Here is a 20222-nt window from a genome sequence, read left to right as displayed (position 1 = left end):
AATAGTATGAAATTACTAATAGTTTAGTAACTCCAGTATAGTATTCTGAAATAATTTGATTCTTGTATTACAAATAATGTACATTTATAATGGGCTGAATGATGGCCCCCACCTCTGCCTTTGGTAGTATTTGGTCCATCAGCAAATCTTATTAACTCTACTTTCAAAATATATTCGGAATCTATCCACTTCTTGCCATCCCACTGCTATCTCCCTGGTCCACGATGCCATTATTCCTCACCTGGATTTTTCCAATAGCTTCCTAACTGATGAACCTTCTTCCACCTTTGTCCTCTTTATGCCCTATCAGTCTATTGTCAACACAGCAGCCAGGGTAATCCTGTTAAAATAAGTCAGATTACCTCACTCTTCAGTTCAAATGATTCCAACGTTTTGCCATCTTACGCTGAACCAAAAACGAAGTCGTGCAATAATTTAGGAGGCACTGTGCGATCTGGACCCTACAACCCTCATTTGCCTCTGATCTTATCTTCTGCTATTCTCACTTCCTTTACTTTTCTCCAGTCATGATGACCTCCCAGGAAACATCACTTTCTTACCTCACAGATATCTCCTTTGCTAGTATTTTCTTTAAACCTGCTTGACTCTCTCATTTCCTTTGGGACTTTGCTCAAATCCACTTTCTCACTATGATCATTTCTGGTAAAACCTGTAATTATAGCCCTCAGGCACTTTTAACCCTCGTTCTTGTTTTATTATTCCCTGTAGCATGTATCAGTGGCAAGCACAGTACACATTTCATTTCTGTTGTTTATTTTCTTCACACTGCCATCTGGAATATAAGTTTCATGAAAGCAGGGATTTTTAGAAATGTTTTGTTTGTAACAATGCCTGTAGAATTTACAAAAGTGCCCTGCACAGAGTGATTGCCCGATATACACTAGTTTAATTTTTTAATCTAAAGTGAACTTCCTGGAGTGATTTTTCAAAAGCAGTCTGCGTATATAAATCAGGTCAATTTACCTGGTAACATGCATTGCCACTACTTCTACCTCTGATCTTTGGCTTCATGGTCTGTCTGCAAAATCACTGCAGCAGTCTATGATGTTGTCACTTTGCTTCATAGTTTGCTGCTTTTCACAATGTATTCAATGTATTGTGCAAAGTGACAATTATGAGTACTATGTCAAAGAAGTGTACAAAATTACTGGTTAAATATATTTACTATCTGGGTAAAAATTAAACTGGAAATAAAATTTATTGATTGTAATTTTAATAGAAGGCATTTTCTTGACATGCCTAAGGTACTGTACCAAAGTGAATTAAAAAAGACATTCCATACTAAAGCCACACCTGAATAAACTTCACTTTTCTCATTGAATAAGAGGACTAGCTCAGTGGTTTTTGAATGAATAAGGAAGTAATAAATTAGATGTAAATCATGTTTCTGTTTATTGTACTTTTAAAAATTTCAACAAATAAATGAGATTGCTAACTGTCAGAATTTTTTTTTAAGCTGGAAAGCCTGGCATTCAAACTTTCTCTGGAAAACAATTTGAGAAAACACTGAACTTACACATGTAAAGTTTTCTATTTTATTAATTTCCTGATTGTCTGAGTTTTATTGTCATGTTGTGGCATGACTCTTGCTCTCTGGGCTATACCTTACATTGTCACTTCAAAAGTGCACTTAACAAAACATTTCTATCCAACACGGTACAAGGGAGCCTTTCCAAATATTTAAATCCATTTTAAAGTTGTCTATTAATCAGACGCTACAAATATGTAATTTGCAGCATGATTTACTTCTAAAATTACTGATTCATAATTCTGTTGCATTATTATTTTTATATAGAAACGTTAAGATTAGCTTGACATATGACCAACCATGTAGCAAGATACGTAAATGGTTATGAAACAGCAATTGTAGTAAATGAACAATGAGTTAGTATGAAGTGAATGGAGCATATTTTGAGGTACAGCTCTCTTGCATGATGGAAAAATTGAAAACTTTAAATATTAAAAATAAAAATATACAGATATCCCCAAAAGTAAGGTAAAGTATGACATGCAGATTTTTGTTCCTATTTGGATAAAAGAAACTGTACATGGATTGCCATATAATTTCTGTAATTGACAAGTGTTTATCAGGTGACTATCACTATTACTAAAGTAATCAGAATAATTGTCAATCAAGTTAACAACATTTTAATTTTGTTGATTCTACATATTCTGCTCAAGAAGGATTTTTCCCATCACACATTGGGGCTTCTACTGGCTTCTTTGTTAAAGTATCAGCATACGAAGATATCTTTATAAAACAGTAACAGTCACACAATAAGAAGGTGTACTTTGCAAAAGATTTATTCTCTTACTGAGAGTTTTCAGAATAGTAAAGTTTTGGTGTGTGTGTGTGTGTGTGTGTGTGCGTGTGTGTGGTTTTTTCAGTTGCAGCTTCAAGTCCTTGGGTCCGTGGTCTCTTCCCTGATCTTCTACTGCCTGACCTGTTCTTTACTGCAGGGGCTGTGAAGATACCCTTGCTTCAACTACGTGTCCTATGCTGCTTGCCATTGCCTGTATGACTGGCAAGCATATGACCCTGTATTCTCTACAGGTATAATCACTTAGGCAAAGAGGATGAGCTTCCCTTTCCATATAGTGTCTTCTTCACTGAATGTGCTGCTTTCCTCTCTCTCTCTTTCCTTCTTCCCTATCATTTCCCTTTATTTTCTCATCCTTTCATTCATTGTTTAGTTTCGTAATCACTGAATGCTCATCATGCACTAAGGGAATATACGCATGAAAAAGACGCTGTGGAAAGACTGATGAGTAAATCTCAAATCACTGTATGATGAAAAAAGGTAGAGTGTGCTCTGAGAGCACAAGGGAGTGGTAAATACACAAATCTTGTTGAGCCAGAAAAGACATCGTAGAAACTTTTATACGGTGAAACCAGAAGGATAAATAGGAGTTATTCAATCACCTACTGCAACTTATTTTTGTTCAATGTCTTTCATTCAGCAGCCAGGTCAGGGCTATGTTGCTCCATGCTGTCTTTTATTCTTTTCTTTTTTAACACTCTTTTTTCTCTATTTTTATTGAGGTATAATTTACAAATAACAATTGTATACCATTTATAGTGTAAAAAGGGATGTTTTCCTTTTTTTTCTTTTTTTTTTTTTGAGACGGAGTCTTGCTCTGTCTCCCAGACTGGAGTGCAGTGATGCGATCTCCACTCACTGTAAGCTCCACCTCCCAGATTCACGCCATTCTCCTGCCTCAGCCACCTGAATAGCTGGGACTACAGGTGCCCGCTACCATGCCCAGCTAATTTTTTGTATTTTTAATAGAGATGGGGTTTCACCGTGTTAGCCAGGATGGTCTCCATCTCCTGACCTCGTGATCTGCCCGCCTTGGCCTCCCGAAGTGCTGGGATTACAGGCGTGAGCCACCGTGCCTGGCCCCATGATGTTCTGATATATGTACACATTGTGAAATAGTTACCACAATCAAGCCCATTAACATATTCATCAGCTCACATAATTATTTTTGTATGTGTGTGTGATGAGAACATTAAGATCTACTCTCATCAAATTTCATGAATACAATGTAATATTATTAACTATAGTCATCATGCTATACATTAGATCTCCAGAACTTATTTAACTGGCCTAATTCAAAATTTGTACCCTTTAACTGACATTTCCCCATTTCGCCACCTCCCCAGTCTCTGGCAACTATCATTCTGTTTTCTGTTTCTAGGAGTTTGACTTTTAAAATTTTCACATGTAAGTGAGATTATGCAGTATTTGTCCTTCTATGCCTTGCCTAGCCACTCCAGCTCCAGCTGTGACAAAAAGGGGCCAATGGACAGCTAAGGCTGTTGCTTCAGAGGATGCAGGTCCCAAGCCTTGGCAGCTTCCACATGGTGTTGGGCCTGTGGGTGTGCACAAGACAAGAGTTGAGCTTTGGGAGCCTCCACCTAGATTTCAGAGGATGTATGGAAACATCTGGATGTCCAGGCAGAAGTCTGCTGCAGGGGTAGAGCCCTCATGGAGAACCTGTACTTGAACAATGCAGAGGGGACATGTGGGGTTGGAGCTCCCACACAGAGCTCTCACTAAGGCACTGCCTAGTGGAGCTATGAGAAGATGGCCACTGTCCTCCAGACCCCAGAATGGTAGATCCACTGACAGTTTGTACCATGCACCTAGAAAAGCTACAGGTATCCAATGTCAGCACAGGAAAGCAGCCATGGAGGCTATACTCTGCAGAGACACAGGGGTGGAGTTTCCAAAGGCCTTGGGGGCCCACCCTTTGCATCAGTGTACCCTGGATGTGAGAGATGGAGTTAAAGGTTAAAGGAGATTATTTTGGAGCTTTAAGATTTAATGAATGCCCTGCCAGGTTTCGAACTTGCATGAGGCCTGTGGCTCCTTTGTTTTGGCCAATTTCTCTCATTTAGAATGGGAACATTTACTCAGTGCCTGTATCCCCATTGTGTCTTGGAAGTAACTAACTTGTTTTTGATTTTACAGGCTCATAGGCAGAAGGGACTTGCCTTATCTCAGATGACATTTTGTACTTGAACTTTAGAGTTAATGCTGGAATGGGTTAAGTTAGGGGACTGTTGGGAAGACATAATTGCATTCTGAAATGTGATAAGGACATGAGATTTGGAAGAGGCCATGGGTGGAATAATATGGTTTCGTTCTGTGTCCCCATCCGAATCTCATCTCAAATTATAATTCCCATGTGCCGAGCGAGGGACCTGGTGGGAGGTGATTGGATCGTGGTCGGGGGCGGGGGGTTCCCCCATGCTGTTCTTACGATAGTGAGTGACTTCTCGAGATCTGATGGTTTAATGTTTGGCAGTTCCCCCTCACTCATTTTCTCTCTTGCTACCTTATGAAGAAGGTGCTTGCTCCTCCTTCATCTTCCATGATTGTAAGTTTTCAGAGGCTTCCCTGGCCAGGAGGAGCAATGAGTCAATTACACCTTCTTTCTTATAAGTTACCCAGTTTCAGGTAGTTCTTGATAGCAGTATGAGAATGGACGAATGCACCCCATCTATGTGCAATCACCTTGTTTTAATTTATTCAGTCTCACAAACTGTTCAAATCAGTAAAAACCATTCCATTATTTATTGAAATCAAACATGGTCATTGCAATAAATGGCAAAGTTAAGGTTTAGTTCTCTTTTTCATAATATGAATGCATAATTTATCCTGGAAATAACATATCTGATAAAGCACTTATGACTTAAGAAGTAAATATATAATAACCTAGAGCACCTTGATTACCATACCCCATGAGGAATACATAGGAAACCATTTCCCAATGTTTCTGTTGAGAAATGTGTCTAAACATATTTATACACAATTACTATAGTATATACTATATTACATAGTTAATATACTATATCACAGTATTTACACTTGTGTATAAACAAGAGAAATGAGTTTCTTCAAAATAAAAATGATTAATCCTAATTAAGGACAGTTTGTTCACTGGGAAAGGAAATGAGATAATTAGAGGGATGCTAGAGGTAACTTATGGGAAAGGCAAATAAAAGTTTTATTCATCACTCAGAATAATTCCTTGGTGTGGGAATTCTGCAAGTAGCAAGGATTTTTTGAGACTAGTAAAGTAATGATATAATGACTTTAATTCAGACTGGTTTCTGTCATGAATCCTCCACCTTCAAGGGGAAATGAAATGAAACAATATGGTAAATTTGCCTTTCTGAAATCAAGTCAATAAGCTTCTTCCAAAGTGAATTAAGATGAATGACCTCCCCAGGACACTAGACAACGAAAATAACTTCCATAAGTCCCAGTAGAAAGAACACTGCAGTAGTGGAGAAATACAAGGGAGAGTTAGCTTTTCTACTGAACTGTCACTAAAATTATATGCCTCAAGAGATAATTTTCTCTGAAAATGAAGAGATAGTAGTCTTTAAATATTCTAATTGTGATAATCTTAGTAAATTCATTTCAAAAGCATACATTAACTTTGGATATAAATAACTGTAAAAAGCATTTTAAGCAGTCATCATCTCAACTATAAACATACTAGTTTAAAAAACATCTGGGTGCAGTGGCTCATGCCTATAATCCCAGCAGTTTGGGAGGCTGAGGCAGGTGGATCACCTGAGGTCAGGAGTTCGAAGCCAGCCTGAAACCCCATCTCTACTAAAAATACAAAAAAAAAAAAAAAAAAAAAAAAAATTAGCCAGGCGTGGTGGCAGGTGCCTGTAATCCCAGCTACCTGGGAGGCTGAGGTAGGAGAATCACTTGAACCCTCAAGGCAGAGGTTGCAATTAGCTGAGATCGTGCCACTGCACTCCAGCCTCACCAACAGAGCGAGACTCTGTCTCAAAAATAAAAATAAAATGAAAATAAAAAGATAAAAAAATTAAAAACAAACATTTGTCTTGATTAAATGTATGAATACGTATTTTCAAAAGGATTGACTCATTGCCAACAGAGTAATAATTTAGGGGGAAAATTTCATACAGCATTAAAACAGGCAGCTTTCTATAAGAAAGTAAACATTACAGTTAATACACTTTAATTAAATCTTCTGATAATGACAAGAAAAATAGAAACATACTATCAATCTGACCTCCTTATATATCTCCTCTGTATTTCTTGGGAGTCTGTTGAAATAAAAAGTATTGAAAGGAATTGTGGCAAAACAACTGGAAAAAATATGCTAACTAAAATGTTACTTTAAACTATTAGAAGAGAAGCCCTATTGTCCAAGTAGATATACCAAAATTTTGTTAGGATTGACATATTTTGTTAATACAGCCAATATCTAGAGAAAGCAATCTCTTCCTCATTGCCTACAAAACACATTAGAACCTGTGCTAAGAAAGACATTCACTTTTTGTATATGCAGCCAAGGATTGAGTTGGGATTATTGGTTTTGTTTGGATGTTTCTTAGATTATGTGCTGTATTAGATTTTATAACTAAGTTAAATACCTGTTTTATTTTGTTTTGCTCTTTTAATTTGGTTTGATTTATGTCCATGGAGTAATAAGGTGATTATTAATTTTATTGATGATTATATATTTCAAAGAAATTCTTAGTCGAGTTCACTCTTATATTTCTAATCCCCACTAATTTAAGAATTCTTTTTCCTCCCTTAGGAAAAAAGATATAAACATAAATTTGTGAGTCCTAAAATTCATCAACACATTCAAGTAAGATGTGCTTTTGTTTCTTCCTTAGAAATATAGATTTCACATTAGTACAACAAATGGAGTATGTAATTCCACGTGTTCCAAATTCTTGTGACAAAATTTTGTACGCAATTTTGCCAGCTTGCTACTTACAGTTGCTACTAAAAAAATAGAAGGACCTGCTTTTCAAATCCACCCAAAACAAAGTAATGAATTACATTGTATGTGTCTACACCCAGTCATTTTTGCACAAACAGAAGCTATAAAAGCAGTAGTCTCTTTGAATTTTTACTCAATTACAAACAAGACATTCTCTGTTAATCCCACAAAATAATGGGAGTGTGTATATGGAAGGGAATCCAGATATATTTGGACTTACAAAAATAAAAACTCTCATAATCAATGTACATTTTGATATTATTGCATTGATTCTAGAATATGTGTTTTATTAAATGTTGTATGGTAATCATATCAAATAGAAAATGAATGAACCTTCTGGAATGGTCACTAATCAAGAGAACCTTGGGAATCTAAAATTTATTCCTTTTCATTTATCTTACAAGAACCAGATTTATGCCTTTCCTACCAAAAAATATTTTCTTTCCTGATTCTAGCAAATGGCACATATAATAAAATAAGAAAATAAGTATTAACTATCATTTTTATACTTATTGAACCTACAGTAATCATTTGGGTGACTTTCTTATTTATTAAATGTAAAGCTTAAGATTATGAAGATTTTCAGGGCAACAGATACTATTTATGGGTCCTCTGGGTCAGTTTTATGGGTCTTTTTTATGAATTTTAAAATATATCTTCCTCTGAAATAAATAATTAGGAAAAGCCCCCAACCCCACCACTCCCTAACAGACAGCAATTAAGAAAATGTGACTATTCTGGACAAGAGAAAAAATAAAAGTCTGCTTTTTCCTCCTGGCTGACTAAGCCCTGTGAGAGTAATTGAACCTTTTGTGCATGAGTTCATGGGTTGAACTTGGGCTGATTTTGACCCCTGTCCATCCCTCAGCCAGACACTTTTGCCAGAGACCTAAACTACACAACCATTCTCAATGATATCTGACTGGTATCTGTTCCTTGATTCCTAAATTGAATACATCATTCAACTCAGTGGGAAGAAGTACTTAACATTTAATTTTTATTTTGATAACAAATGAAAGTTTTATTTACTTAAATGTAATTCCTGAAGAAGTAAAGTCTTGGAATACAAATCTTACCTTCTCAGAGAAGCCTTCCTACACTACCTTTCTCAGTTTCTTTCTATTACTTTACCTTGTTGGATATCAACCCACATGAGGTTGTTTACTTGTTTCTTTACTTCTGATTTCTCTCTCACTTTTCATATAAGCCTTACAAAGTCATGGGCATTCCCTACTCTTTCATCACTTTTCCAGTGTTCATTACAGTGGCCAGAAAAGGGGCCACTAAATAGAAGACTGTGTTTTCCCTAAGTGTCCATCAAATACATGGTTCATTAAATCCTCATTTTATTCATTTGTGGAAGGATAGGAGGGAAGGAGGAAGGAAAGGAAGGGAGGGAGGGAGGGAGGAAGGAAGGAAGGGAGGGAGGGAGGGAGGGAGGAAGGAAGGAAGGAAGGAAGGAAGGAAGGAAGGAAGGAAGGAAGGAAGGAAGGAAGGAAAGAAAATAATAAAACAAAGAGGTCATATTCTCTATAGTTGGCAAAATAGTTTACAGTATTGCTGGAAGGACTAAGATAAAAAAAAATAGTGGATGTCTTAAGAGAAGTAGGGGTAATACTTAAATCCCTGAGTCTTTCTCTACCTTATTGGGGATGGTCAGTAAAATAAAGATTCCCAGTAGTGATTATGCCTGAACTAGGATTCAAAGCACAAGAAGTTAGCTGTGAAAGGAATTTTTTTTTTTTTTTTTTTGAGACAGAGTCTTGCTCTGTTGCCCAGGCTGGAGTGCAGTAGTGTGATCTCAGCTCACTGCAAGCTCCGCCTCCCTGGTTCATTTCATTCTCCTGCCTCAGCCTCCCGAGTAGCTGGGACTACAAGTGCCTGCCACCACGGCCAGCTAATTTTTTTTGTATTTTTAGTAGAGACGGGGTTTCACCGTGTTAGCCAGGATGGTCTTAATCTGCTAACCTTGTGATCCGCCCACCTCGGCCTCCCAAAGTGCTGGAATTACAGGAGTGAGCCGCCGTGCCCAGCCAGCTGTGAAAGGAATTTAATGCATATGTTGCAAAAGGAGTTCTCTGAAAGTTATTATAATGGATAGTATTATTATTTATATTTTTGCTATTATTATTCAATTCCTTTAAGAAAATCAGGTATAACAATTATAAACAAACAAACAAAAAGCTCTGGCTAAGAATCCTGAAAACCTGGTGGAAGACTGTAAAACCAATGAGTTAGGGCAAAGGGAAGAAGTAATTACCGGGTTCCAACTTAACTCACCCTGTTATTACAAATTACTTCATATGATCCCCAGGGTATATATCCCTGATTTATTGACATATAAGTATGCATGAACATCTTCTTATGAATCTCTCTTCACCCTCTCAAAAAAGAACGAATTTATGTATGGTTAATGACAAAGGATAAACATGAAATCCTCCTATTCATGAATATCAAAAAAAGTGCTCTATTCTTCCTCCATCTCATAATCACTCCTCCTGATTACAGGAAAATTCCATGGATAGAGAAAATGTTCCCACTTAATTTTTATTCCTTTAATCTTTTTCTGACTTGGTACATTCATGGGGCCAAAATGATTCCTAAGAAATCATTTAGGCTCCCCACCATCACTTTCTTTTAGGAAAGTAGAGAGTATCTAAAAAGAAGGATTAAGTCCTCTAGGCCCCGCGTGGTGGCTCACGCCTGTAATCCCAGCACTTTGGGAGGCCGAGGCAGGCAGATCACAAGGTCAGAAGATCGAGACCATCCTGGCTAACAAGGTGAAACCCCGTCTCTACTAAAAATACACAAATTAGCTGGGCGTGGTGGTGGGCACCTGTAGTCCCACCTACTCGGGAGGCTGAGGCAGGAGAATGGCGTGAACCTGGGAGATGGAGCTTGCAGTGAGCCGAGATGGTGCCATTGCCCTCCAGTATGGGCAACAGAGCGAGATTCCGTCTCAAAAAAAAAAAAAAGATAGTCCTCCCTCACTTTCCAATGTGGGCTGGGCTGCTCACTGAATGATAGCTTCTTTTTTGTTCATTAATCATATAGAAGTAAGGTGAACAAAGGTGTACTTAGAAAACAATAGTTTGCTTGGAGAAGCAATCGCCTCCCTCAATCCTTACTTAGCTAATAAAAGCAAAGGGACCATGGGTCATAGGCAGATGAAAGCCCTGCTCATTTGAAGAAAACTAAAATTGCTCGGCAGGATGGTTTAAAATGGCACCTGGAGTAGAAGTATGGAAATTGTTAAAATTTCCCTCCTCATCTGTTAAGAAACAGGAAAATTTGGCTAAATGCGAGCTTCCGTATTTTCTCAAGTACCATCGTATTAGTTTCTAAGGCTGCCATAACAAACTACAATAAATCAGATGGCTTACATCAATAGAAAGTTTTTCTCTCACATCTCTAGCATCTAGATATCCAAAACTGTCCAGAGGCCCATGCTCTCTCTGAAGGCTCTAGGGGAGAATCTTTTCCATGTCTTTCTGTTAGCTCCTTGTGTTGCCAGCAATCCTTAGTGTTCCTTGGTCTGTAGAGGTGGACTCCAATCTCTTTCTTCATAATCACATGACATTCTCCCTGTATATCACTGTGTTCATGTCTCTTCTCTTCTTCTTATGAGGACACCAGTCATATTAGCTTAAAGTTCCATCCTACTCCAGTATGACCTCATCTTAACTTGATTACAACTGTAAAGACCCTATTTCCAAATAAGGTTACATTCATAGATACCAGGGGTAAGGACTTAAAAACATACTTTTGGGAGGACTCAATCCAACCTACAATACGTTACCATTTGAAGAAATACTTATTACCTGATTTTATTAATTATATTTAATTTCTTATTAGTTTAACCTTAATATTATTTTCTACTGCTTTTCATAACAATGTTTAGGGCTTCAGTTAATTCAACAGACATTATTTTGCTAGGGTCCTTAACATTTATCTGATATACTATATAGTGTGTATAGATTAAAGTGAGCTACAGGAGAGGATGGATTTTTATCTGTTTTGTCCCTAATGATTCCTCAGTGCTTACAATGGTTAGCTTACAGTAAGATCTTAGTATATATTCAGGGAATGAATCATTTGTCTGAAAACCTAGCTATCATTTATAACATTGCCTTTTCAGGTGAGCTGTATCCTGAATTCCAAAGGGCTAATTAGTGAAGTTTGGGATATCCAGCCTATATATGAACTGGGAACTTTCTGCAGGTTTTCTGAGCAATTAATAGAAATTCTGGCAGTGTTGCTTATAAAAACTCCTTGCAGTTCATAAGTAATTTGATTGCTTTGATTGATTTTAAAATTGTTAGGTAATTGCATGTTAAAAACAGTTACAAAGTTAATTTGTTGTTAATATAATTAATATGTATGTAACATAAGTCCACAATAGGAAAGTTAGTAAATATTTTTTTAAAAAAGTAATAGAAAGAAGGAAATATAATTAAAATTAATCTTAATTTTCCCCACAAAAAGATAATCACTGTTAACATTTTGGTATGTATCGCAAAAATAATAAAATGAAGGAAATAAAATTAAAATCAAAATTTATTCACAAAAAGATAGGCACTGTTAACATTTTGGGATGTAAATGTATTTTGATACATTTACTTTTAAAAAATGGGATCTTATGTTGCATATATTATAAAAATTTACCATTTTTACTTAATACATTTTGTTCATTTTCTATGTCACAATATGTAATTATACAGAATAATGACTCCATACTAATCCACCAAAAAGGTATTTCATGCTGTTACTTATTTAAATAATTTTCTATTGTCATTCCATGATTATAAACAATATTTTAATGGAACTCTTGTGGCAAACTATTTGTTAGTATCTTTTATTATATTCCTATGTTAAACTCCTAGAAGTAGAATTACTGGGTCATAGGATGACTCCAATTTATTTTCTTTATTTGCTTTTTAAAAGATTAAATTGTAGAGAACAAAATAAATTTTTATCTCTTTGAAAATACTGATGAGAGCAACACCTGCTCAGCTTCCATCTCATAGATGCACAGATATGATATAATTATTTCAACTATACTAGTAATGAGTTAAAGTAAGTTTAAATGAATATATCTGTATATGGTTTAAACTTATGTGTTATCACAGTACCCAGTGGAGCTACACTGAGGATAAGCCTCTCCACTATTTATTTGTATAGTGAAAGCCTCCTATAATAACTTATTCCAGGAAAAATTTATAACCTGTGTTATCACAGCTAACTATAGGGAGAGAAAACTAGAATATGCTTTTCTTGGCTACTCAGCTAAGGTGTTTAGTGCTACTGAATGCAGTGGAAGAGAATAATTGGGTCAGATGCTTGTACTCAGTGGTTGTGGTAATCATCCATTTAAAAATTTAGTCATTGCCAATAGCAATGTTTTACCAGGTCCATTTGCAAAATGATACAAAATATGCTCTATCCAAAGCTTTTTTCCCTTCTATACATTTTTGTCATTTTCTCTGTTACTTTACTTTCTACAAATTGCATTAAATCAATTATATTTCTAAAAGAAAATATAATCAGTGGTTTAATAAATTAAAGAAAATATATCCTATATGCTAACTTTTAATTGTTTTAGGAAATAATTTTTTATTCTATGATCATAATTGATCATTATACCTGATGTGGATTTGAGTGAACAAAGATTCTGTGTGTAATTTTATTTTATTATTTCAGTTTGTGGTGTGTCATATCAAACGTAAAAACCAAGCCAAACATATAAATATGCAGCTTAGAATTCACTTAGAACTCAGAGAAACAAGGGTCAAGAATAGTAGAATAAGCCTGAATGATTTTTCTCTAACCAATCTGCTCATAACTTATGATTTTGAAATAGTGTTTCCTTGGGACTTCGTCATGGGAGGAGGAGGGCTGGGGAAAGCGAGATGTTGATCAAAGGGCATAAAGTCTCAGACTGGAGAAATAAGTTTTAGTGATCTATTGCAGTGCATGGTGATCACAATTAATAATAATGTACTGTATATTTCCAAATTGCTGAAATAATAGATTTTTAACATTCTCACCACAAAGTAAATAAGTTGGTGAGATATGAATATTAATTAGCTTTACTGGATATTTCTATAATGTGTGTATAGAACAAAACATCACCTTGTACCTCATAAATATAAACAGTTGTTATTTTTCAATTAAAAATAACATTAAAAAGAAAAAGAGTGGAATATTTTTTAAAATTCTCATTGCTTACTTTTTTTAAAATAAAAAGTTCAATGAAGCCAATGGAAGCATTATTAATTATAATTTTTAAAGTGTAATTAAAAATTATTGGCTGATATTTATTTTGAAGAGAAATAAAGAAAATGTTGGCTAAGTGCCAGGAAACAGCTATGAAGCCAAATTGGGTGGGGTATAATCAGAATGGCCAAAAACCCTATAGACTTTTTTAGGGAAAAGGCTTTTATAGGGAAGAGACATTTTAAAAAGGAGATGATACAAGTTGGTGACACATTTATAAACATATAAATGAAAAACAAAACATAAACTTCTTGCAATATATTTCCTTTTACATTTTCATTTATTACAGTACTGTTAAATACTTTTTGTATCACCTTCTTTAAAACAAGTAGTGCCGTAAAATTTATTTGAGTGTATCATAATAGATTCAATTTCAAGAAGGAAAATTACATTTTTATCTCAGGTGGACCAAGAAACACAAGGATGAATTAAAAAAAAAAAAGGTTGCCTTACACACTGCACCTACCTCCAAGTTTTGTTTCATACCTGGGCAGCATTTGCTTATTCCTAGGAGTTGGGAGAAAATGTATAAAAAATACAATCATTTCTGGCATGATAGATTGCAGGAAATGGTTGTCTCAGCATCTGCATTTCTTCAGGGAAACAATTTACCTCTTGTAGCAAGGAGACTTCTTAATTTGTAAGTGTGGAATTTATCCTTAGATTGTGATATAGTTTGGATATGTGTCCCCACGCAAATGTCATACTGAAATGTAATCCCCAGTGTTGGAGGTGGGGACTATTGGGAGGTCACTGGATCATGAGAGCAGATTTCTCATAAATGGTTTATCATCATCCCTCTTGGTAATGTCCTCGTGAGTGTGAATGAGTTCTCCTGAGATCTGGTGGGTTGAAAGCATGTAGCACCTGCCCCCTCACTCTCTTGCACCTGCTTTCATCATGTGATGTGTCTGCTCCCCTTTGCCTTTCGCCATGATTGTAAGTTTCCTGAGGTTTCCCCAGAAGCGGAGCAGATGCCAGCATTATGCTTCCTGTATAGCCAGCAGAATCATGAGCCAATTAAACCTCTTTTTAACATGAATTATTCAGTCTCAAGTATTTCTTTATTGCAATGCAAGAGTGAACTAATACAGTTTGTTAAGACGGATCTATCTGGAGACAAGCAGCCATCAAATCATAGAAGACTATGGTGGTTGGTGACAGAAAGTGGTTGCTGGACAAAAATTTAAATTGGCAGTGGAACCTAATTAAATTAAAGGGCTTTTGCACAGAAAAAAAAGAAGTACAAATAGAATAAACAGACAACCTACAGAATGGGAGAAAATATTCACAAACTAAGCATGCAACTAAGCTCTAATATCTAGACTCTAAAAGGAACCTGAACAAATCAAAAAGCAAAAAGCAATTAACCCCATAAAAACATGGGCAAAATACATGAAGAGACACTTCTCAAAAGAAGACATACAAGGAGTCAACAAGTATATGAAAAAATTCTTGGTATCACTGATCATCAGAGAAATGTAAATCAAAACCACAATGAGATACCATCTCACACCAGTCAGAATGACTATTATCAAAAGTCAAAAAACAAAACAAAACAAAACAGATATTAGTGAGGTTGCAGAGAAAAGGGAACATTTATACACTATTGGTGGGAATGTAAATTAGTTCAGCCACTGTGGAAAGCATTTTGGAGATTTCTCAAAGAACTTAAAACAGAGCTACCATTTGACACAGCAGTCCCATTAATGGGTATATACTCAAAGGACTATAAAATTATTCTTCTAAGAAACACACATGCTACAGTCCCATAGCAATATTCACAATAGCAAAGACATGGAATCAATCCAGGTGCCCATCAATGATGGATTGGGTAAAGAAAATGTGGTACGTGTTCATATACCATGGAATACTATACAGCCATAAAGAACAAAATCATGTCCTTTGCAGCAACATGTGTGTAGCTGAAGGACATGATCATAAGCAAATTAACACAGGAACAGAACACGAAATGCCAAATGTTCTCAATTATAAGTGGGAGCTAAACATTGAGCACCATGGACATAAACATGAGAAAAATAGACACTAGGGACTAATAGAGGAGAGAGAGAGGAAGGAATTGAGGGTGGAATAACTGCCTATTGGGTACAATGCTCAGTACTACCTGGGTGATGAGATCCATACCCTAAACCTCAGCATCATGCAATACACCCATGTAACAAACATGTACATGTACCCCATGTATCAAAAGTAAAAGTTAAATTTTTTTTAAGTAGGAAAGTGGTTTGTGGCAACGAGTGGTTAGTAGTGGGAAGTGGTTGGCAGGTGGGAGCTTAGGTATGGGGTGGATAATGAACAGCAAGATGCAGTGGGTGAATTGCAACTGCAGGGCAAAAGTTCAACTGTAACTTCCTTTTATTTACCAGAGTAAAAAAGAGTAGAGAATTAATATGTATCAGTATTGCTACTACGATAAATACTTTATAATCATTGTTACATTTTGATGCTCTTAATTTATGTAATTTATTCAAATTCCAGAAGGTTTTTTAGTACAGTCTTTAAAATAAAAGGGGCCTTTGTCATTTTTTTTCTTCTAGGATTTCAGAGAAAAAGATTATGTAGCTGGAAGTCTAAAGACAGCATCTTATTCCAGAACCAGGCCTGTGGAGAGACCCCAGGGATCAAGGGAGTACTTAGGAGTCAGAAAGAGAAAAACTTGATGATTCCTTGATGTCAACAGCAACTACGAATGTGGAATATAAGGAACTTGCTGCAGCCTACCAAGAAGTGCTGTGGAAAAAGATTTGAAATCAGTGACCAGATAATGTGTTTTCCTTTATGGAACTGTTGAGGCTGACCACATCAGGCCCTGCCAGAGACTATATAATTTTTTCCACTTCTACAAATTGTATTGAAAATTTCAATGTGGTAACCATTAATCTAAATAATAGTTCTTATGAAAAGGCTAAATCAAATTAGAGCATCAGAAATCTGGAAGTTAAAAGATATTCTGAAATTTTCATGATGAACTCACTGTTGTGGAAGAATAAGTAATAAAACAGCTCTACTCATGCTGATGAACAAGTGGGCAGGAGGAGTGGCGAGGGATGCCATCACTAAGGAAACTGTGATAACAGAGGAATGGTGACAGCAAGAAAGCAAACCCACAAGTTAAACTTTGATTTAATAAGTAAGTAATCTAATTTCCTACTTTTGGGAGATAGTTGATGGTAGAGCACTGGAAGAACCTCATTGTTGAAATTAGAAATATAATATTTGTAAGCATTGATTTAAAAAGTAAATGAAGTGCCTTCTATAAAAGTCTGAAAGTTGTTTTGCTTCTTTTCCCTTTTTGTGTGTGAATTTTCAACTCAATCATTACAGTTCAGTAATTTTAGACCTTCCACTTAAGATCTAGTTATTTGACATTGAATAAAATATTAACTCTAAAGCTATTTATAGAAGGATTAGACTTTTTTAAAAAGTTGTGTGGATCCAGTAGATTCTAAGCTATCGTATACTTTTATTTTTCTCCTCTGAGCTTGTATTAGTCCATTTTCAAGCTTCTGATAAAGATATACCTGAGACTGGGCACTTCACAAAAGAAAGAGATTTAATGGAATTACAGTTTCAAGTGGCTAGGAAGGCCTCACGATCATGGCAGAAGGTGAAAGGCATGTCTCACACAGTGAGTGGCAGAGAAGAGAAGAGAGGTTGTGCAGGGAAACTCACCTTTATGAAACCACTAGATCTTGTGAGATTTTTTCACTATCATAAGAACAGCACAGGAAAGAATTGCCCCTATGATTCAAATACCTCCCACCAGGTCCCTTCCACAACACATGGGAATTCAAGATGAGATTTGGTTGGAGACACAGGCAAAGCATATCATTACACCCCTGGCCCCTCCAAAAACTCAGGTCCTCACATTTCAAAACCAATCATGCCTTCCCAACTGTCCCCCAAAAGCTTTAACTCATTTCAGCATTAACTCAAAAGTCCACAATCCAAAGCCTCATCTGAGACAAGGCAAGTCCCTTCTGTCTATAAGCCTATAAAATCAAAAGCAAGTTAGTTACTTCCTAGATACAATGGGGGTATAGGTATTGGGTAAATGCAGCCATTCCAAATAGAAGAAATTGGCCAAAACAAAGGGGCTACAGGCCCCATGCAAGTCTGAAATCCAGAGGGGCAGTCAAATCTTAAAGCTCCAAAATGATCTCCTTTGACTCCATGTCTCACATCCAGGTTATGCTGGTGCAAGAGATGGGTTCCTACGGGCTGCTCTGCCCCTGTTGCTTTGCAGGGTACAGCCTCCCTCCCAGCTGGTTTCACAGGCTAGCATTGAGTATCCACATCTTTTCTAGGTGCACTGTGTAAGCTGTCAGTGGATCTACAATTCTGGGGTCTGGAGGATGGTGGCCCTCTTCTCACAGCTCCACCAGGTGGTGCCCCAGAAGGGACTCTGTGTGGGGGCTCCGACCCACGTTTCCCTTCTGCACTGCCCTAGCAGGGGTTCTCTATGAAGGACTTGCCTCTGAAGCAAACTTTTCCTGGACATACAGGTATTTCCATACATCGTCTGAAATCTAGATGGAGGTTTCCAAATCCCAATTCTTGACTACTGTGCACAGTGTACTCAACAACATGTGGAAGCTGCCAAGCATTGGGGCTTGCACCCTCTGAAGCCATGGCCTGAGCTCTACATTGGCCCCTCTCAGCCATGGCTGGAGTGGCTGGGACATGGCACCAAATCCTTAGGCTGTACACAGCACGGGGACCCTGGGCCCAGACCACAAAACCATTTTCTCCTCCTAGGCCTCTGGACCTGTGATGGGAGGGGCTGCTGTGAAGACCTCTGACATGCTCTGAAGACACTGTCCCCATTGCCTTGGGGATGAACATTTATCTCCTCATTACTTATGCAAATTTCTATAGCCAGCTTGAATTTATTCTCAGAAAATGGGATTTTCTCTGTAATCCCAGCACTGTGGGAGGCCAAGGCGGGCAGATCATGAGATCAGGAGATCGAGACCATCCTGGCTAACACGGTGAAACCCATCTCTACTAAAAATACCAAAAAAAAAAATTTAGCCAGGCCTAGTGGCGGGTGCCTATAGTCCCAGCTACTCAGGAGGCTGAGGCAGGAGAATGGCATGAACCTGGGAGGCAGAGCTTGCAGTGAACTGAGATGGTGCCACTGCACTCCAGCCTGGGCAACAGAGAGAGACTCTGTCTCAAAAAAAGAAAAAAAAAAGAAAAGAAAATGGGATTTTCTTTTCTATCACATTTTCAGGCTGCAAATTTACTGAACTTTTATGTTCTGTTTCCTTTTTAAAACTTAATACTTTTAACAGCATCCAAATCACCTCTTGAATGCTTTGCTGCTTAGAAATTTCTTCCACTGGCCATGCATGATGGCTCATGCCTGTAATCCCAGCACTTTGTGAGGCCAAGGCAGGTGGATCACGAGGTCAGGAGACCAAGACCATCCTGGCCAACATGGTGAAACCCTGTCTTTACTAAAAATACAAAAATTAGCTGGGCGTAGTGGCACATGCCTGTAATCCCTGCTACTCGGAGGCTGAGGCAGGAGAATTGCTTGAATCAGGGAGTCAAAGGTTGCAGTGAGCCAAGATCGTGCCACTGCACTCCAGCCTGGTGACAGAACAAGACTCCAAAATAAATAAATAAATAAATAAATAAATAAATAAATAAATAAATTTCCCACACCAGATACACTAAATCATCTCTCTCAAGTTTAAAGTTCTACAAATCTTTAGGGCAGGGGCAAAATGCCACTCACTCTCTTCGCTAAAACATAACAGGAGTCACATTTTCTCCAGTTCCCAACAAGTTCCTCATCTCCATCTGATACCACTTCAGCCTGAATTTCACTGTCCATACCATTATCAGCATATTTGTCAAAGCCATTCAGCAAGTCTCTAGGAAGTTCCAAATTTTCCCATATTTTTCTATCTTCTTCTGAGCCCTCCAGTCTGTTCCAACCTCTTCTGTTGCCCAGTTACAAAGTCACTTTCACATTTTCAGTTATCTTTTCAGCAGGACCCAACTCCTGGTACCAATTTATTGTATTAGTCTGTTTTCATGCTGCTGATAAAGACATACCCAAGATTGGACAATTTACAAAAGAAAGAGGTTTAACAGACTTACAGTTCCAAACAGACTTACAGTTCCATGTGGCTGGGGAAGCCTCACAATCATGGTGTAAGATGAAAGGCACATCTCACATGGCAGCAGACAAGAGAAGAGAGGTTGTACAGGGAAACTCCCTTTTATGAAGCAATCAGATCTCACTATTATGAGAACAGCATGGGAAAGACCTGCTCCCAAGATGCAATTCCCTCCCACCGAGTCCCTCCCACAAAACGTGGGAATTCAAGATGAGATTTGGGTGGGGACATAGCCAAACCATATCAGAGATATTCTGCCAGCTCTTCTGACAACCTCCCCCTCCCCCAGAACAAGAACACTCAAGGTAAAAAAAAATTTATGCCTACACACTGCCAGTCTCAAAACATATTTTAATGTAGAGGTAGCTGCCATGGTCTGATTATTTGTGTCCCCTCAAAATTCACATGTTGAAATTGAATCCTAATTGCAGTGGTGTTGGGAAGTGAGACCTTTGGAAGTTGACTGGGTCTCCAACCTCA

This window comes from Symphalangus syndactylus, chromosome 13 (assembly GCF_028878055.3).
Source record: "Symphalangus syndactylus isolate Jambi chromosome 13, NHGRI_mSymSyn1-v2.1_pri, whole genome shotgun sequence".
Taxonomy (NCBI): Eukaryota; Metazoa; Chordata; class Mammalia; order Primates; family Hylobatidae; genus Symphalangus; species Symphalangus syndactylus.
The sequence above is the reverse complement of the archived record's forward strand: the minus strand, read 5'-3'. Positions refer to the sequence as shown.